Below are 21,452 nucleotides of genomic sequence, written 5' to 3' on the forward strand. Positions count from 1 at the left end.
ATTAAATGACTTGAGTTTATTTTCCTGGAACACAGCCCATCACAAAAAGATAGTGCTTTCCTTAGAAAAGCTGAGCCAAATGGGTCCTTGCCACGTTGGTAGGGGAGAGAAGGTGGTGCTTCTATTCCAGTAAGAATATTTCTCCAGCCTCCCCCACCTCCATGTTGTGTGCCTCCTGTAATCATGCAGCGGGAAAGGCTGGTGAGATAATGTCGGGCAATTCTTTCTGATTACTTCCTTTTACATGTCTACCAGTAACAAGACGGACCAATGTCCTCATTACACAAATGTTTCTTATCTATTGCTCAGCTTTCAGATGACACTGGGCATCACAGATATAAGACAATGTGCTATATAGACCAGGCACTGGGTAGGGTTAGCGAAATCATGAAATTCATAGACCCTTACCTCACAGACTTTACAATATAATGATTCATTCCAGTTAACAAATGCATGAGGAAAACATTGTGTTATGGTATCTGGATAACAAGATGGGGAAATCACCTTACTGGCCTCACAGATAAACTTTAAACAATTATTTTTAAATGTGTATTACTTTGAAGTCAATGCCATGCATTTAAATTCCAGATCTTTGTGGGCAAAGGCTCAATAAATATTCCCACTACTCCCAAACCCCACCATTTCCCCATCCAGAATGTTCTCAGGAAGAACTCTAATATTACCAGTGTTAGTGAGTATGGGCTTCGACAGGAAGCATCAGAAAACACTGGGAAGCAGCTCTGAACCTGTGATGTTAAGAAAATGGAAATGTCTATTCATCCAATGTAACCTAGCAATACGACCTTGGACTAGTGCCTTTATGTTGTTAAGTCAGTTTTCTTGTGTGTATAAAATTAAAGCTAGATTAAATGGCCCAGTTGATTTGGGGATATAATTATTTTGAAAAATGACATTCAACTTCTAGCTTCCTAACACTCCTAGTGTTTCAAGAGTCCACTGACATAATTCAAGATATTTAACATTCTGAGTATTTGTTCCCCAAAATAAGTGCTTCATATACAATTTACAGCATACTGTAAGAGAAGGCCACCGAATGATGATATGAACAACAAATCAGCTGAGGCCAACAGCAGAAATTTTCTCCTATTGTTCAAACATTGAATGCATGCTCATTAGGTGCCAGGCACTGTTCTAGGCACTTGGGATACATAAAAAAAAAAACCAACAGCACAGCTTACACTTTAGCAGAAGAGTCAGAACAAACAAATAAATAAAAAGTGTTAACTTAAATACTAAGTTAGAAAGTAATGTGCTCTGGGGAAAAACATAAGCTGGGACGGCAGGAGTATGTGGCGTGGGAGAAAGCAATTTTAATAAGGTGACCAGGCTAGGCCTTGTCTGGAGTTTGGTAAAATTTCCTAGAAAATGGAGTTTTATGCTAGTGTCAGCTTTACTGATGACTAGCTAAGTGCCTGTAGGCGAGGAATATAAATTCTCCGTGTCTTACTTATCCTTCAGGTAAATGGGTAAAGTCATAAGGCCTTTCCAACAATCCACCTCGGAAGGTTGTGGTAAAAGTTTAAAAAGATACAGAAAAAGCCCAGCTGGCAAGGCTCAATGATTGAGCATCGACTATGAACCAGGAGGTCACAGTTTTATTCCTCCCGATCAGGGCATATGTCCATATTGTGGGCTCGATCCCCAATGTGGGGCATGCAGGAGGCAAGCCAATCAATGATTCTCTCATTATCATTGGTGTTTCTATCTCTCCTTTTTTACTTCCTCTCTGAAATCAATAAAAAAAAATACAGATTTTAAAATATATACATATATATATAGGAAAAAAATGCTTTAGAAAACTTTTAAACTCACCATAACATTGAAGGGATTAGCAACTGTTGGTCTTTCCCCTTCCAAGAGAAATAAATATACATCTAGATTTCTCACACGCCTGGCATGACTTCCACATCATTCTTCCTTCAAGTCTTCACCTGTTCTATCTGCTGTTGGGCCACTCCAGAGAGCTGTTAAGATCTATCCTTTGAATAAAATTAAGATAGTTTGCCAAGAAGAATCCTGGAAAACATAAACTATGATTGCTACCCTCAGTAAACAAATGGAAATTTTCCATTTTCTTAGCAACTGACCTGAGGAAAACATAAACATACCCCAAAAGCCTCAGTACTGCCCCAGTGCCTTGCTAATGACTGAGTGTGCCCTGTGAGTCATACACATTTGGGGGAACTCACTGTAAGCAACGTCACTGCTGTCACTGCGTATTTGCTGACGAACACTGACATTATGATGGACTGCAGTCACCATGGTGGCACATTCTCACCTCTTTTGCATTCTTAGTGTAACCAATAGTTGTAAACTTTGAGCCTGTGAGAGTTTATTTTACACTCACAAAATTTTGGAAGAAAAAATAGTAAGTTATTTCTTTAAGAATAACAATAGCTATAATTTCACCTCTTGTGTGCATGGGCCCTTTAATGTCTCCACATAGAGCAGCTTCCTCCCGAACCTGGTTCCCTGGTCTTTCTGATCCGCCTGCCAAGTGCCATGTTCTTACTTCCATCTATCTAAATGCGCTAACACTTTCAAAGCAGGTTGTCCTATAGCACATAGGGTACCTTGGAAGTCCTCATTTCAGCTAATTGCTACATGAATGCCTTCATTGCCAGATCTAAACTACACGGAACATAGGCATTAAAGCATAGCATAAGGCCTAGCACTTCATGGGCTGAACTGAATAAATGATTTTTCATTACATAACCTTTACATTCAATATAACCACATCCCTCCCCACAAACCATTGCCAACTACTGATTTATGCATCCAGCTTCCATCAGTCTCCCTTTATCTTACTCTTTCTAGAATGCTGTTAAATAGAAGAAAATCTAAGTGATTGATGAGACTATGTACAGTAGGGGTGTCGAACTCAATCAGAGAAGGGGCCAAAATCTAAAATCCAGCCTAAATAGCAGGCCGAATGGTTTACTGAACAGTCATAAACTGTCATTGTGATGGAAACGCAGCGGAGTGCAGTGATGACAGCGCGGTGCGGGCCACATTGCAAGGCCTGGCGGGACAGATTTGGCCCACGGGCCTTGTGTTTGACACATGTGATGTACAGAAATGGGTTGCTTGTGTTTTTTTATTTTTTAATTATGGTATAACAACATGATGAGCTAAGAAATATCAATGTGAATTTGTTTAGACATTTCTAGCTCTGTCACTACCAAAACCAACACCTGCAGTAACTATACTTTTGCCCTCCATCCACACTCTCATATGCTTCTCTAGTGTCCAGACTTTGGTCTCTAACACAACCCTCTGCTATGAGCACAAGATCTCCTGGTTGCCTGGAAGGAGATTATGATTTTGTTTTATGGCAGGAAAAAACCAGGAGGGTTTAGAACATCCTGTTGTTTCCAGGAAGCAAAGATGTTTCAAGAATGTCAACACCCACGAGGCTTTTAAAGGCCCCCACAAACCAGAATGTGATCATTTGAGCTTCAAGTAATAGTTTTATTGTGGTTAACTGGGATATATTGAAGCTGCAAAAGACACTAAGTTCATAATGACACTCAAAAGATAGAAGGTAATAAGAAGGGTTGATAATGGTAGTTGTAATATAAAAAGATAAATATAATAGAATATATTCTATATTTTAATAGGTAGAAGAGTATTAATATTGTATATAAAGACTTTTTTTCTTCTATTAATGATATACGTTCTTCTTCATTATAGATATACTGTAGAGGCCCGGTATATGAAAATTCATGCACTCAGGGAGGTTGGTTCTCTCAGCACGGCCTACACCCTCTCACAGTTTGGGACTCCTCAGGGGATATCCATCTGCCAGCTTAGGCCCGATTTCCAGGGGGAGCAATCCTAAGTCATCAGTCAGACATCCTTAGGGCTGCTGAGGAGGTGGTAGAGGCTCCTGCCACCTCTGCTGCTCTCACAGCTGTCAGCCCAGCTTGTGGGATTGCACTGACCACCAGGGTTCAGCTCCTGCATTGAACATCTGTGCCTGGTGGTCAGTGCACATCATAACGACCGGTCATTCCCTGTTGTTCCGCCCTTAGGGTCAATTTGCATATTACCCTTTTATTAAATAGGATACTGATTTTTATGTAGATACCACAGTGAACACAGGAAAGAACAGTGAGTGAGCTCAGTAATCCTGGGGGAAGCAGCTACTGTACCCACACCAGGAAGGACCAAAGGTCACACACAATAACTGTGGGGAAATGAGCTCAACAGTTCATCAGCACCTTTGGTTAGACACAATTGCCAACTAAACAAGGATTTAGCTGTGTGTCCCAAAGGGATGGATTAGCTAAATTTCTAAAGAGAAAAGGTCATTATAGAGTCAATCCTTATCTCCTAGGAGGAAAAAAACTTCTAGATGGTCCTACTAATTCTGATAAAATTCTTTGAGGAATGCATGTGTCGTAAAAATGCCAACACACTATGTCAACAAAATATAATAACAGCAATAATTTAGGCCCTGTTGGTTATGGTAAATGTAAAGGTTAAATTATTTCTGGGGAAAATGCCAAGTTTCAAAAGTTGAAATCTGTAAGAAAGATAAGTATTTAAGGTCTCATGACATAAAAGATAAAGTTCATAATGCAATTGTAAAAAAAAAAACAAAACTACTCCATCTAATGCTCCTATAAATAGGTCCAATATCTCAACCAATAATTAGCTGTTGATACTCAGTTCTTGCAAAAAATCAAATTATTAAAACCCTAAGAAGCTATCAAAGGATGTACAACATTAACCCTTGGATAGCACAAGACCTAAAACAGAAATAATTAAAGTAGTAGTGTTGATGTTTTATGGCTTAACCATAACTCTACAAATACATTTTAAATCATTGTATGTATATGCATTTTATCTATTTGATGTCAAAGAATCAGATATACTAGTTTTAAATTGCAGTTTAAATTACTTCAAATAACTTAATTAGTCAGTTTGCAATCATTTAAATACTTGGAAAAGTTAGATTTTAAATTGTCTCTGTTTACAATGTAATCATTTGTTGTTGATGGTGTTCCTATCCTTGTTCAGAAGTCTCTGGGGGAAAGAGTCTATCAGTAAGAATTTAAATTACATAGAAAACTTCCCTCCTCCAGCCTCAATTGAGTCTCTACAGAGCTATAGATATTCACTGCATGTTTCTGCCATGTAGTTAGAGGGTTACACCTCAATCCTATGTTCCAAGAACATTCCTCTAGAGCAGGGGGTCAATCAAATCTTCCTGTAAAGAACTAGGTAAAGAACAAAGAATTAGGCTTTGTGGACCAAGAAGCAAAATCAAAACTGTTATTTCATATGTACTTCTATATCAAGGGAGAAAATACATTTCCACAAATGTTTTCACAAAGTTCAAAACAATGATTTTATATATATATATATATATATATATATATATATATATATATATATATATATTTGTAATAAAAGCCTACATAGAAAAACAAATTACATTATTGTGGGCCAGGTAACATTTGGTTTAACTGGGATTCAAAGTTAGTGCTCCTCAAAACCAATTACAAGTGTTCAACTGTTAATGCTCATCCCTATGGGATTTTATACATTTCAACTCTGAGAAAGTCTTCTCACATAGACAGTTACTGGCAAATATGGGAACCATTCCACAAGCATATTATTTTAGTTGAACATAATCATCATTTGGAAAGCATTTATGGAATTCTATTAGATTATTTTCTTGATATTTGCTTTTTTAAACACATCATTGTGCTAATCACTCCAATGTAAGGTAAGTGGAAAGTTATTGAATTGCACCATCAAATGGATTTTTAAATTTAGAAATCCCCTGGAACTGGTCTGAGCTTAGAAAATACGTCCACTGCAAGTCTGTGTAGGCACAGAGACCTGGATTCTTGTTTTAACATTTGAAAGCATGGAAAGTGATTGACATTACTTAAGTTTCAAGCAGCCCATTCTCACGAGAGAGCAGATAGAAACTGCTGGCTTCCAGCAGACTCAACGGCCTGCCCAAGAGGGTCTTAGCCTGGCTGAGGACAGGGAAATAATCTGGGCACACACCCTCCACTTGCCTTAGTAGCGCCCCATGCTGCTAAAAAAAAAACTGACCTGGGAGCTCAACATGGCTCCTCCTGTAGGCAGACAAGCCCAGGGCAAGCAGCCACAAGCTTTCCTTTAAACAGGATGCTGACAGCCAAACTTGGACAGCCAAACTTGGACAGCTTCTGGCATTGGTTGACACAAAATACTTCCTGGGAGGCCTGAAATTGGCATACAAGATGGTTTGCCTCAGATGGCATAAGAGCAGGACCCAAAGGGAAATCTTAGCAGCCACTAAAATCTGCTGTGACAAACTTCACCACAGAATATACATTCTTCTCAAGTGCACATAGAACATTCTCAAAAATAAACCACGTGTTAGGACATAAAACAAGTCTACAAATTCAAGAAGATTGAATCATATCAAGCATCTTCTTAGATCGCAATGCCTTGAAGATAGAAATCAACTATAATTAAAAAACATTCAAACACATGGAGGCAAAATAGTATATTATTAAACAATGAATGGGTTACCAATGAGATGAAGGAAAAAAAATAAAACACGTCCTGGAAACAAATGAAAATGAGTCCACAGCAGTGCACAGTAAAAGAAGTCCTGAGAGGGAAGTTCACAGTTTTGTAGGCCTACCATAAACAACAAGAAAAAGCTCAATTAAATGGTCTAACCCTACAACTAAAATAATTAGAAAGAAAACAACAAGAAAAAAAAAGAAGTAGAAGGAAGAAAATAATAAAGATCAGAGCAGAAATAAATGACATAGAGATTAAAAAAAAAAATACAAAAGACCAATGAAAACAAGAACTGGTTCTTTAAAAAAATAGATAAGACTAATGAGCCTTTAGCCAGATTCATCAAGAAACAAAAAAAGAGGAATCAAATAAATAAATGTGATTTATCATATAAACAAAATGAAGGATAAAAATCACATGATCATATAAATAGATGCAGAAAAGGCATTTGACAAAATCCAACACCCATTTTTGATAAAAACTCTCAGCAAAGTGGGAATAGAGGGAATATACCTCAACATAATAAAGGCCATATATGAGAAACCCACAGCCAATATCATACTCAATAGGCAAAGACTCAAAGCATTGCCTTTAAAAACAAAAACAAGACAGGGTTTTCCACATTCACAACTTTTATTCAACATAGAAGTCCTATCCACAGGGATTAGACAAGAAGAAAAAATAAAAGGCATCCAAAATGAAAAGAAGTAAAATATACCCTAAGAATCCTGAAACACCAATCAGAAAGAATATATGCACCCCTATGTTCATAGCAGCATTATTTATAATATCTAATATCTGGAAATAGCACAAGTGCCCATCAGTAGATCAGTGGATAAAAAAGCTGTGATATATTTACACAATAGAATACTATGCACCTATAAAAAAAGAAGGATCTCTTATCCTGAGACTGCATAGATGCACCTGGAGATTATTATGCTAAGCCAGTCAGAGAAAGACAAATATCACATGATCTCACTTATATGTGGAATCTAATGAACAAAATAAACTAATGAACAAATAGTTCCAGAGTCATGGAAGCAGGGAACAGACTAAAGATCTCAGGGGGAGAGTGGGAAGGGGGCTAGAAAGAAATTAACCAAAGAATTTATATGCATATATGCATAGCCATGGACACAGAAAATAGTAAAGGCCTGGAATGGGGCAGGAGCCAGACAGAGGAGAGCAAAGGAGAGGGAAATGAGGGACATCTGCAATACCCTTAACAATAAAAATAAATTTTAAAAAAGATTCAAGGAACATTGATTGTTATCAAAATGACTGCTACAGTTTAAGATTTGCATATCATTGATATTTTGTCTTGCAAAAAAATTTAGGTTTAATTCATTAGGAAACATTATGTCTGCCTCAAAAGCTAATTTCCCAAGCCCTTCAGTGTTCCATTATAGTTGGGGCTGGTTCTTTTCATTAAGAAAAGAAAAAAAAATTCAATATTGGATAAGATTTTTAAAAATCTACAATGAAATTTTGCTACTGCCAAGCCACGAGGGAAGATTCCTGACAAAAATGGACAGAACTAATGGTTAAGTAAGTCCACAAAAGCAAATGAAGTTCACCATTCACACTGCTGTTTCAGCAACACATGATACAGTCAAATATTTTCTACAAAACACCTGCTAATGAATAAGCCTTAAACATTACATTTTCACAAGCTTTGCAAATTTGTGAAGCTCTTTTCTGCTTCACACATATTTTTATAACTGTAAGTTTAACACATTTTAGCACAAAGAAGCTGTAGCATTTCCCCTTTAGTTATAACACAGACTAGTCATAGAGATTAATTCTTTTTACACTTCAAAGTCAGCATTGACTTTTAGAATAAAAAACAACCTGGTAGTATCAGTAACATCTTTTGGATTCATCAAGAGTAAAAAAAAAAAAAAAAAAAAAAAAAAAAAAAAAAAAAAAAAAAAAAAAAAAATTGAAAATATTCACCCTGATTTTTAATTGACTATTAATGTTGTTCCCCATGTTGTCAACTCTTTGGTCAAGAATAATCATCTTAAACAAGCTTATTTTCTCTGGACACATTCCTTCAGTAGTGGCAATCAATCACCATTTTTTTTCTTTTATTTTTTTTTATCAAATTATTATCTGTGTACATATTTTACCATTGCCCCTCCCTCCCATGTATACCCACCCTCCCCATAGTTTTGTGTCTATTGGTTGTACTTATATGCATGTATAGAGGTCCTTCAGTTGATCTCTTATCTCCCATCAATCACCATTTACAGTATTTTTCAGACCATAAGACGCACTTTTTTTCCCCCAGAAGTGGGGGGAAAAAGTCCCTGCGTCTTATGGTCCAAATATAGCCTACACATATACTTTAAAAAAAAAGTTTTTTTACTTGCCCGGCTCTGTGTGGTCTCTGTGTGCTTGCCCGGCTCTAAAATGGTTCTAAATGCTGCTGTTTACTTTACAGGGTTGATTACATGTGTTTATGACTGTGATGTTGGGTTTTAATGCACATAAAATATTTTAGGACACTATTTGTTTCAGAATCTTTTTTTTCTTCATTTCCCTTCTCTAAAAACTGGTGCGTCTTATGGTCCAGAGCGTCTTATGGTCCGAAAAATACGGTAATTAACCCACTGTTGGTTTTCCTTTTTTTGTCAAGAAATTCTACTGTGATGATTTAAAAATAAATTTTTTTCTAATTGTCACTTCACTGTGAGTTGGAAATATTGTGATGAATGCTTAGTTTAGTAATGCTGATGTATATTGTACTTAATTTTGGTGTCATAAAATATTCATATTTTATTATTATTATTATTTAATCCTCACCCAGGGATATGTTTATTGATTTTTTTAGCGAAAGAGAGGGGGAAAAAACCACATGTGATCGATGTGAGAGAGAAACATCCATCAGTTGCCTCCCACACACATCCCCACAGGGGATTGAACCTGCAGCCTTTTGGTGTATGGGACAATGCATCAGCCAAGACAGTCACCTGGCCAGGGCTATTCATCTTTTAAATTTTATACAACCATTTTTTTTTTTTACCATTTTTTTAAAATATATTTTATTGATTTTATACAGAGAGGAAGGGAGAGAGATAGAGAGTCAGAAACATCGATGAGAGAGAGTCATTGATCAGCCGCCTCTTGCACACCCCCCACTGGGGATATGCCCGCAACCAAGGCACATGCCCTTGACAGGAATCGAACCCGGGACCCTTCAGAAATTTTATACAACCATTTAAAAATGTAAAATCATTCTTAGCTTGAGGACTGTCCAAAAACAAGCAGCAGGCTAGATTCAACCCTTGGGTCATTGTTTGCCCAGCCTGGTGTAAAACACAGTCCTCTCCACTCCCAGATTCAGGAACCAGGATCATCAGGAAAGATGTAAGATAAGAATCAGTTAATCGCCTTTTATTGCCTCTCTTCCTGGTAAGGTGGATACTGCTTTACTGAAAGTGTGGTTATTTCTCATTGTTTATAATCTAGTGTCAGTTGAACCCATTGCTACTCAATTTTAATTAAGTTAATATGTCTGGGAAAACCCCTTCGTTATCTCTAATTTCACCCTTTATTTAAACTCTGCCAACAGTAAAAGCTCTTAAATCCTCCCTTTTTTATTTTACATTTTTATTGATTTGAGAGAGGGAGAGATAGAAACATCCATCTCTTCCGCATGCCCCACACTGTGGACCAAGCCCACAACCCACAACCAGGAATAGAACTGTGACCACTGAGCCATGCTGGCTGGGTAACCCTTCCCCCTTCATCGTCTTCCTCTTTTTTTTTTTTTCTTTTTCTTTTTCTTTTCTTTTTTTAAATATATTTTATTGATTTTCCACAGAGAGGAAGAGAAAGGGATAGATAGCTAGAAACATTAATGAGAGAGAAACATCGATCAGCTGCCTCCTGCACACCCCCTACTGGGGATGTGCCAGAGACCAAGGTACATGCCCTTGCCTGGAATCAAACCTGGGACCCTTGCCAATGCTCTGTCCACTGAGCCAAACTGGTTTCGGCCCCTTCCTCATTCTTATTTGAAGTCAGGACATGTGGTCATTGGCAAGATACTGTGCAGATTATTGAACCAAAGCCCTGGTTTGGGTCATTCTTGACAAGTGAGACCTTCCAATCGCCAGAGAGGCTACTGATATAGAGATGCTAAGAGTTTGGACTTGCTTTGAATCTGGGACTGTGGGTTATAGAGAATACTAAGAAATATCTATGGGCTACTAGGGATCCAGGTCCTAGATTTACAACTCAGGACTCCACAGAGATGACTCAACGGGGAGCTCCCCACCTATCCCCACTGGGCATGAGAGAATCCCTAGCCTCCTAGTCATCCTGATAGATTCTCCACTCTACTCCTCAACCCTTATCTCTTTATCCTACTCACCCTTTCATGCTTGGAGACTTCCTTTGTGCCCATCACTAAGTGGAGGCCTGACAGTAACTAGGCCAGATAGGAATTTAAAGCTTCCACTAATCCATGAAAAGAATCACCTAACCAGGATCTATTAGTTCAAAATAGTGATGTTATCAGTCTTCATTCCACTTTTTCTTTCCTTTTTTCTTCCCCTATCTCTCACCTTCTCTTATCTTTCTAACTGAAATTGAGAGAGGTTGAGGAGACTACACTGGTTTAGAGAAACATCGATCAGTTGCCTCTTGTACAAATCTGACTGGGGATCTAATCCACAACCTAAGTATGTACTCCGACCAGGAAATGAACCTACAACATGTGGTATATAGGCCAATGTTCCAGCCATCTGAGTCAACCAGCCAGAGCAGAAACCCAAGGTCTTCAGAGTGAAGAGCTGATGTAGTCAGCGAGCATGGTGAAAGATAATGAGCCAAAGTCATGTGTCATTGTCCTGGAATACCCAAGTATTCTGGCAAGAAAGTTAACAATTCTTAAGCCAGGAAACTGTAAGTAATTAGTCACAACTATCTCAGTTATCTAGTTAGCAAGGAAGGTCCAAAGTCATTGTTCAGGGAAGCCCAAGTTAATTAATCATCCAGATTCATTAGTTAAGAAGGTTGTTTTCAAGGGTCATCCACCATGGATAGAAGGAAATTCCAATCTCACTGCTGAGGCTATCAGTCTTTATCTGGGACTCCATTCCCCAGGGCACGTCCCTTCCAGTTTTTGAAGGAAGACCACAACTTCTCATGCCTGTCCACATGGCAGAGGCTGCCTGAGTCATTTATATCATTATTGGCCCACATTAGTCCCCTCTTCAAAACCAGTGACCTTTAATGAACAGGAAGCAAAATTAGAGAGAGAGGTTGTGGGGGTCAGAGGACCCAAGTAGGGGACTCAGGGATGATGAGGTGTTGAGAGCCTAGTGGGAGCTGACCCTGGTGGAAAGACGCTCTGTCTCATCCCAATCTGTCATAGCATCCAGAGAGGGCTTGGGGTTGTTGGAGACTCCAAAACAGGCCAAGATCCAGGGCATGAGGCAGCTCAGGGAGAGCCCAACCTGCCTGAGAAACCCCAGGGGGCTGGAATGGTCAAGGCTTATACGAGGCCTCAGCTCCAACCTGCAGGAGCCTGAGCCTATTTCCTCCGAAAGACGCAGTAACAGAGGAGTAGAAAGAAGGCAAGGAGGAGGATGAACATGCACAGCAAGATCACCAGCATGGTGATCATTCTTGGCGTGGGGGTGGAGCTTGGCGCTCCTGCAGGCTTCACAGGGCCAGTTGTTGACTTCTAGCCTTGATCCTGGGCATCAACTCCTTGGAACAATCTGCCCAGCCACCGGTCTCATTTTCCTCCAAGGAAAGAGGCTCTCTCAGCTATTGTGAGATCACAAATTCTAGATTGGTGGATGTTGGCCTCAGAGTTACAGCCCAATCCATTATAAAGGCAACCAGTGTGTTGAAAACAGGACTCCTCGTATGTAATCATAATTTTATTTGTGTGGGGGTTTTTTGTTTGTTTGTTTGTTTGTTTGTGTTTTGTTTGCCAGCCTCTTTAGACTTTCTTAAGTAGAAGTATCTTTCTCCAGTCCCTAGAGAAATATCAGGCAGGTCTCATAGCTTTTCTGACCATTCTTAGGTAGTAAGTCTTATAATCACTAAAAATAAGGAATACAGTTTCCATTGAATTATTTTAAATGTCAAGTCTGGCCCACTAGACTTCAAACTCAGCACACTTGCTCTGCCCCATAAATAATCCCACAGGGCCCTCACAGTGACAGAAGCCCTCAGCTTTCCCAGAAGTACTAATGTACTTCAACTACCATGCCTTCGCCATGTTCTCTCTGTGGTATGCTTGTGATATGAGTCATTTCACTTAATTTTCACAGCAATACTATGAGGGGGGAGCTCTGATTCTGCCTATCTTTCACAAAAGGAAAACTAAGGCTAGGCAGAGAAGTTAGGTCACTTAGCCAAGGTCGCACGGAGAGTAAGAGCAAGAGCAGAAGGCAGGAAAGGGCAGCAGGCTGAGTGGCCACAAGTGTGTATACCTGACCCTTTTGTCCAAGTGTCCTCACAGCCACAGTATCCCATGTCCCTCCCCATTACAGAGAAATCCCCTCCCTCCAATTTTCTCACAGTCTTAGAATCCCAGCAACTTCTCCCAGAATACTTAATGTGTAGTGTTCGCATGCTCAGAGACCCCCATTTTCTCTCGGTTGCATACATCTGGATTGGGAGGACGTAGTGAGCGCCAGGAACCTGACTGTGGGCCAAGGTTGTGCTGTTTTACACTTCAGAATGTGGGCTGGGTTGGTGGCAGAGTTGCCCCGGGTCTGAGAGGTACACCTGGCTTGGGATACAGGCAGTGCTAGAGCTTGTTAGATTTGGGAGCCATGAGTCCCCTCCCAGGACAGTGTCTAGTGTGATGTTAGGAGCACAGGACCTCTGCCTTCTCTGCCACTACGCACATCTGATCAGGTTCCTCGCATGCAAATCTGGTCAAGGACTCTTTTCCCATTTAATTTTAGGACGAGATTCAGTCAAGTACCTGCATACCCCTCTCGGCTCCCTCACATTCGAGTCTCAGACAATATTTTAGACTGGTGATGGCCAAATACATACATGGACAGAATTCACTCATTTGTTCAACTGTGACAGCCACTCAGCCAGGAGCTGTGAATTCAGTGGTCACTCAGACAGATTCCTATCGCCCACATTAAGCACAGTGAACAACGAGATCCTGCTAGGAAGAGTGGAAGAGTGATCATTTCTACATATTAACGACAAATCCGTGACCAAGGAGCACCTTCAGAACAAACAGAACGCTATTTCTCTAATTCCAGACTGCTCCTGGGAAAAATGTAACCCAAACCCATCCAGAGTCGGAATTAGAACTCCGCTCCACCAGGGGGCGCTGGCACCGCGTTCGCGGGCTCTGTCCCGGGAGGCGCCGCTCTGGGCGGCAGCCCGCGCCGCAGCCTCGTTTCCGCCGGCGCCGAGCCTCCGGAGGAAGGTCCTGGTCGCGTGGCCGCTGTCGGCCGCCGGCACACGCTGTCTCCTCGATCGAAATCCGCGGCCATCCGCGCCGCCGCTGTCCCGAGCCGCGGGTCGCGGCGCCCAGGTGAGTCCACTGCGGGGAGCGATGGGCGCGCGGTCTGCGCCTCCCAGGATCGGGAAACAGAGGCCGGAGGTCAGCTCCGAGTCTGGGCCCGGCCCCCACTTGGGTGCCCGCTTCTTCCGCCGGGCGTAGGTCTCTCGGGGTTCGTGCCCTGGAGAATCCCCGTCCTCACCCGCCCGGGGGAGGCCTGTGCCCGCTGACGGCCAGAAACGGGGCCGGGGCCGCGTGTCACCCCGGGCCTGAGGGGCGACAGAGCCCCGGATTTCCCTCTGCCCCGGCATTGAATCTCCCTGAGACGCTTGTCTGCTGCCTGCACGGCGTACTTATGACCGTGATTCTCTCCCTTGAAGAGTCCTAAAGGGAAGCGTTGAAGCTCCATTTACCGACCCGTTGGCTGAGCATTGAAGTCAGGGGTGCTCCCAGGGCCCCGGAGTCCTCCCCCGGCCCTGCACTAACGCCTTCGCTTTGCTCTTCCCAGCCCAGGCCCGGGGCTCCGGCTCTTGGAGGCAGTTGACAGCTCCCCCTCCCTCGGCCTCTGGGGCTCTGCACCAGCCCTTGCCCCTTCTCTCCAGGACCCTGATGGCACTGCCCGGTGCGCCCGCGCTGCGGCCAGAGGATGAGGCCCCCCGGGTAAGTGCTCCTGCCCCTGAGCCCCTTGAACCTCGGGCTTGTTTCCTTCCGGCCTCACCGCCGAGGGGGTGGTCCTGGGGTTCACCTGGGCTCCGGGAGCTGTCTTACAAAGCACTTGTGCCCAACGGGCCTGGTGGTGTAGACGGGACTGGGCTTGGGGGCCAGAAAAGTTCAGATCCTGACTCAGCCCCTCCTTACCTGTGAAACTTGGGTTACATTCCTTCGTTTTATTTATTTTTTTAATCTTTCTGATTTCAGAGAGGGAAAGAGAGAAAAGCAGACACATCAATGATAATTGGCTGCCTCCTGCACAGTCCCCACTGGGCATGGAGCCTGCACCGTGGGCATGTGCGTGACCCGGATTTGAGTGACTGATGTTCAGTCACTGAGCCAGGCCTGTGGGGTCCTAGGGAGCTCATGATGAGGGGAGATGGACTCTCTGTGGAGCAATGATAGTGCTCAGGATCCTGGGCATGGCTGTTTGCATGGGCTCCTATTTCTGGCTCACTCTCTGCCTTCTCTGCTCCTGCATTCGAAAGTGACTGTGGGCTGCCCGTGCCCCAGTCATTGATAGTGCAGGGAGAGCAGTGGCTAGAAGCATTTCCCTGTGTTTGGAGGGTCCACCCCATCCCTTGCCAAACCCTGGAGCTTTCACACACCACCACCCTTCCACCAGCTCTGAGAGGCCTCCAGGCCCCTGGTGTCTGGTTTGTTGAGTGCTGGCTCGGAGGCGGTGTCTGTGAGGCTCTAACCGAAGAGAGTGAGGGGGTGCTGCCTCGGGCAATGCATGGGTTGCTGGTGGAGACATCGTGGTGGTCTTTTAGCTCTGGTCTGCAGTGTCACCAGCTCTGTGTCCTCTTCTCCGCCTGAGTTTGGAGTGAGTAAGGGTACCCGTGTCCTGTAATGCAGGCAAAGGAAAAGGTGTAAGGTTTTCCTCATATTCAGAGGACCCACTCTTGACCCTTCCTGAGGGGACAGCCCTAGGTGAGGGGCAGTGACAAAGCATGAAGTAGACAGGTTCAAGGGAGACAGGCTGTCATGGCATTCATATCCATATCCTAACACTTGGACTTCCCAAGTGGCTTTCTGTTGAGCGTGATGGTTTTCTGGACATACAAGCGGTGCCAAGTGGCTTATCACATGCTGGCTTCTTGCCCCCTGCAGGAGTGTCATGTGACTACTGTCCCATGAATGGGAGATGTCCTCAGGGAGATCCTGATTATGAGACCCCAGGTAAGTGATGTTCTGTCTGGTTCTCTAGAGTTCAAGTTCTGTGCAGGCTCATAGGCCAGACATGTGGGGCGAGGAGAGCGCAGTGATGGCTGCTCCCCAGTGTTCCCAGGTTTGACCCCTGGGGCCAGCAGGCTCAGGTCCTGGCCCTCTTCTGAGAGCCCCTGGTGAAGGTTCCGGTGATGCTGAGAGGAAACTGTGTGTTCTAATGGACAGAGGGCTGCGTTTTAGAGCCACGCCTGGGTTTATGTCATGACCAGCGGGGCTCTCATCTCTGAAAGTGAGATGTGGCTCTGTAATCTTCTGTTGTAATCAGATCATTGACCTGTGTGCTGGTCCATTCTCTCTTCAGCCGTTTCTCCGGCTGCTGCCAGTGTCCTCCCTTCTGGCCTCACTCACTGCCTTCTCTGCCCCTGCATTCGAAAGTGATCGTGGGCTGCCTGTGCCCTGGTCATTGATAGTGCAGGGAGAGGAACTGCGAAAGCTTTTCCCCGTGTTTGGAGGGTCCACCCATGTCCCTTCCAAACCCTGACGCTTTCGGACATGTCTTCCCACCCGTTTGTGGTGCCTGGTGCTGTGCGGCTCTTCGAGAGTCCCTTATGCCCTGCTGCACTGAGTTTGTGGTTGAGGGGCAGTCACTCTCCTCCTAGGGCTCCCCTCCTGGAACCTTTCTGTGCCTCCCCATCACGTGCACCCCTTCCCGCATCCTCAGACCCACTGCTTGGCGCCAATCACACTGGAAAGTATTGGCTTGTTTATCGTGTCCCCATGCTGCGATCTTGAGGGCAGTGCCTCAGTCTTATTCTATATAATAGAAGGCTAAATGCAAATTGTCTCCTCCACCAGGAGTTTGACCAGCAGGCAGGCCAGCCAACCTCCCATATCCTCTCCCCCTGGCCAGGCTGGCCCAACCCCACACATGCACAAATTTATGCACCAGGCCTCTAATAAATATATATACACACACACACACTCTGAGTGGCCAGATTATTATGCGTTCAGAGATTATAATCTCGCCACTCAGTATATATGTAAGCACCTCTTAAACTGTCTTAAACTAGATGGTAGACATGGGACCTTCCCCTACCCGGTACTCTTCCTGGTCCTGCTAGTCACTGCCCGTCATCCGTGGCACCCTCCCTAAAGCTTGGGCTCAGCATCCTTTCAACAACTTTTAGCAACAAGTTGGTCACAGTTGGCACACAGGATGACGCAGATGTTACTCCTGGCTCCATACAATCTGCAGACCCTTCCTAGAGTTAAGTTCTTGTTCCTGAGACGGCAGTGTGGCCGTTCGGGTAATCATAGTAACGGCCCACATTTCTGGGTGCTCTAATCTGCCAGCTACTGTACCGTGTTCTCTGTGCCCCCGGTGCCTGCTACAAGTGCCCATTCATGGCTTGTCCCTTGCAGATGGGTCTGCGGGTGCAGATGTGCCATGGGAGATGGCAATCTCCTTACCAGCCGGGCACAGCCCTTGGGGTCCTAAGGTAAGTTTTTCAGACCATTTTCTGGAATTTTGTCACTGTACATCTGTAAAGTCACAGGCATACTCCCTGGGACTTGGGTGGAATGTGAGGGAAGGGAGGTAAAGGGGGCATCTGTGAGTTCACAGATGTGTCCCTTCTCTGGGCAGTCCTTCACATGCCTACGGGAGAGGGGCCTCCAGGAACCTGCTTGGGTCGGGCTCCCTGGGGCATTGCCTTTCCAAGTGCCGGAGTGTCCGCAGGCTGCTGTGACAGATAGCATGTGGGCTTAGACACCAGAGACCATGGTCCCACCTCTGAACCTATCCAGTGGTGACCTAGTCTCTACTTCTTCATCTGAAAAATCAAAGCTGGGGGAGCAGAGAAGTTTTTTAACATTTTTACATGGTGATGTTATGACTACATGATCCTGATCTTTCCCAACCCAAAAGCACTTCTGATTTTTTATGCTGGTAATGTCCAGACTCTGGCAGAGATTTCAGTGGGAATTTGCAGGACGCAGCAGAAGCTGTTGGGGTTCTGCTCCGTTGGGTGCTTGCCTGTCTCAGCCATGCCCTGGCACCAGTCTCCTGCCCTAACCGTCCTTTTCTGCTCCTCCTGATTGTGGGCGCTGTGCCCTGGTCATTGATAGTGTGGGAGAGGATTGCTGAAAGGCCCAGTTGACCCTTCCCAACCCGGGAACTTTCACACACGAGCTGTCTCCTCCTGCCATTCTCTTCAGAGTTTGGGATCCTTCGCTGCCCCAGGTGATAGAGTGACTGGGTGACCCCCTGACCGGTGGGCCTCACTCTGTCTTTTCAAGTTAAGGATCCACTTCTCAGAAACCAGGCCATGTGTTCACATGTGTGCCTCACAGTGGAGTAAATTCAGATGGTGCGGAAGGGCATGCATAACTCATGGGTTCTGCTTTATAAATTTATAGGAGTGTAGCATAATCCATAATAATACATTATTCAAGACGGCCAGTGGTGTTTGTGTGTTTTTGCTTCTTGACTCCTGAGCACAACTATTGCTTCTCCAGGGGCCGTCGGTAATATCAAATTAATGAAGTAAAAAAAATAAAGTTGGGGGCCAAGTGTAGTGGCAAAGAGGGGTTCTGTCAATTCTGAATCAGTTTGTATTGTCACAGTCTACAAGAAAATTGAGGGGTTTTCTTGTCAGTCACGGAGGAGAGTCAAGCACATTGTTACTCTCCTTTCGCTGACATTTGACCTGTGCTTTTGTGGTTTCTCTTGAAAGGGATGATCCTGGGTTTTACTAGAGAAGACATTTTCAGGCCTGTGGATCTTTGGCATCTGTATTTGTAGACTTGAACCATGGCTTGCTTTCTAGTTAATGTTAGAATGGTGTGTTGCTGACCGGAGTCAGCATCTTCTGCCTTTTGTCCATGCAGGTGTGTCCTGTAGGAGGCAGAAACCTGTGGTGCTGCCTTCACTCTGTAGACTCAGAAGATGCAGCATGGTGCCCCTGAAAGGCATGTCCTCGCTGAGGTGAGTTGGAGGTGAGATCAAGGTATTCGCATTGGTCCCCACTTTTGATCTGAGGGCTCCTGTCTAGTTCCCAGGTGCTCTTCTGTTGACATTCATGTCTCCCGTCCTTGAGGATGGGATGCAGTTTGCCATGTCTTTTGCCTTATGTCTCATGATGCTGTGAAGGTAGTGAGAATAAATACATGTGAGCCACCTGGTACAGGTGGCCATCTAACAAACGTGAGATTTCCCAATCTTCCCTCTGCCCCTTCAGCATCAGAGGCTTGTCCTGTGGCATAGCCTGGTTATCAGGTCTGGGGCTCCTCAGCCATGTTGGAGGATTTATGGACAGTGGTGACCATTTTGAAAAGACAGTTTATCACCACCACCACCTGTAATTCATATCTCTGAGTATAGCAGGCTGTGGATTGAGTTGGGGCTCACTTCTGTAATGTGTTCTCATTTAGCTTTCAGTGGGTCTGGCAGTCTTTTTTTTTTTTTTTTTTTTTTTTGATTTGAGAGAGAAACCTCCATCTCTCATACGCTGGACTGGCGACCTTTCAGTGCATGGGACGATGCTCACCTAGTGGAGCCACACTGGCCGGGGCAGAGAAGGGCCTGGCAGTCTTGATCTTCAGAGATCTGGGCACCTAACAAGTCTTTCTGGGGGGTTATCTTTTATTTGCCTTTTTGGCTGGGTCATACAAAGTGGGTCTTTGTAGAATAGGATGGCTGCTGCAGGGCCTGTGACAGGCGAGGCAGATAAATAGTGACAGTACGATGTGAGAGCCGCTGGAGATGGTGGTCCGTTTCCCTTGGTCAGGATGCAGTGGGACCTGCGTCAAAGCCCCTGACAGTGAGGGCTGAGTTGTCTCCTCTTGAGGGTTACTATTACCTGGGTCAGTTGTCCTGGTCATGAACCACTTGAGAGAAACTCATTTCCTATAAAAAGTGGGCTTTTAATATGGTTTCCTTTATTGCCCTTTCCATTCAGGTGAGACCTCGTTTGGCCTGGCTGATCGGGGCCCTCTTGGTGATGTCGCTTGGGGAGAAGAGGCACTGAAGACTAAATATTTGTACACTTCCTGTCCGAGGCCAGCCTTAGATCAGAGACCGTTGAAGAAAGTCCCAAGGCCATGAATCGGTGACCCTCAGGATGATTTGGGAGCTGTGTTCCCTGATATTTCTCACCAAAGTGAGTTAATGCCTAGGGCTGGGAACCGATAGCTACAGGATAAGCTGTTTTGTGTTTATGCAGATGTCAGCTCCAAATCACTGGACTCACTTTTCCTTTCTTTTAGATTCTCTTGGTGGTGTTTGTGGAGACCAGAGGGGCAGAGAATTGAGAGGGAGGTTCCCACATGAAGCCTCACCACAGCGCCGCCCCCCCCCACCCGCTCAGAGCATCACCGACTTCACTCTGTACAAGAGGTCAGAGGGAAGCTTGGGGTCCACTTCAACCAGCTCTGCGCAGCAGCACCTGTAGTGGGCCAGCCCTGTGTCCGGAATGACTGGTAACCAAGAATTTTTCTCTTGAATTTGTAGCTGCTTATCACTTTCCTCCACCACCCATTTAATAAACCTTACCCAACGTGCTTTGTCTGCCTTTTGAATCAGCATCAAGCCATGTGCCAGCAAGATGGCCTGGAGAAGGTGGGTCAGGGGCCAGATCTCGTTTTCAGACCTAGAGTGTTCTCACTCTCCTGAGATTTGCCACGGGGATTGTTTAAAGTGTTCAATTAGGACTAGGAGGTAAACAAGGGATGGTAGTTGGTTCAGATTTAGGAGCCATGACAGTTGATGTGTTGAGGGGCAGTCAGGCCAAAGCTTTGGAAGGAGTAGACTTAGAGAGACGGATGCTGATGTCAGAAAAAGTGGGGTGTCCTGGACTCTGGGGGTTGGCTCATGAAAAGCTGCCTGCTGTGTGACCAAACTGTCCAAGTTTGTGAGATTGAGGGGTTTCCCAGAACGAGGGACTTGAATTGCTAAAACCAGGTAAGTCCCAGGCAAACTGGGATGAGTTGGTAGACTTATATGGGGTGTAAAATACAGGGTGTCAACTTGAGAGGACAGGTCCCTGTGAAGGTGGGAGCAGGGTGAATGGAGCAGCTGCCTTTGGACCCTGGTGTCCTCGGGTTCGGGCTTTTTGGAGATCTTTGGTTTAAAATTAAAAACTACCACAAGGTGAGGATGTGCGTGCATGAATTTTTCAATCCTATTTTACAGATAGGAGAGTCTGTCCATGAGGATGACCCAAAGGCCATGATGTCTACTGCATTTGCAATAGAAACATGGGCTGGGCTGAGCAGAATCCAGGCTGTCTAGTCTGCCAGAATTTGGCACCTTAATGGCCTCTGCTGCAGGGGCAGGCATTCTTCATGGCTGACATTTTCCACTCTGCCCCCAAGCTGCTTTTTCTGTCTTCCCCTTCTCTTTAACACCTACCCAAGGCCCTGGCTGGGCCTGTTACTCAGTGGTTACAGTATAGGCCCACGCACCAAAGGGTTGAGGGTCCAATTCCCAGTCAAGAGCATATACCTGAGTTGCAGG

At 44.4% G+C, this 21,452-nt stretch overlaps 1 long non-coding RNA gene and 2 other non-coding genes across 5 annotated transcripts; all 3 read left to right on the plus strand.

Moving 5' to 3' along the window:
* The first annotated feature begins 15,240 nt into the window (after positions 1–15,240).
* Positions 15,241–15,374, plus strand: LOC118708528. Its single transcript, XR_004984604.1, has one exon. It is a non-coding gene; the product is annotated as a small nucleolar RNA SNORA71 (small nucleolar RNA).
* Positions 15,375–16,357: 983 nt separating this feature from the next.
* On the plus strand, positions 16,358–16,490 carry LOC118708527. Its single transcript, XR_004984603.1, has one exon. It is a non-coding gene; the product is annotated as a small nucleolar RNA SNORA71 (small nucleolar RNA).
* Positions 16,491–17,118: 628 nt separating this feature from the next.
* On the plus strand, positions 17,119–21,070 carry LOC118707830. Of its 3 annotated transcripts, XR_004984402.2 has the most exons (5): positions 17,121–17,244; positions 17,360–17,436; positions 18,827–18,923; positions 19,997–20,097; positions 20,204–21,070. It is a non-coding gene; the product is annotated as an uncharacterized LOC118707830 (long non-coding RNA). The 3 variants fall into 3 exon arrangements; XR_006740262.1 differs by having other exon boundaries at positions 17,119–17,436; positions 19,897–20,097; XR_004984400.2 differs by having other exon boundaries at positions 17,124–17,436.
* The last annotated feature ends 382 nt before the right edge of the window (positions 21,071–21,452 follow it).

This window comes from Pipistrellus kuhlii, unplaced genomic scaffold (assembly GCF_014108245.1).
Source record: "Pipistrellus kuhlii isolate mPipKuh1 unplaced genomic scaffold, mPipKuh1.p scaffold_m20_p_6, whole genome shotgun sequence".
NCBI classification, from domain to species: Eukaryota; Metazoa; Chordata; class Mammalia; order Chiroptera; family Vespertilionidae; genus Pipistrellus; species Pipistrellus kuhlii.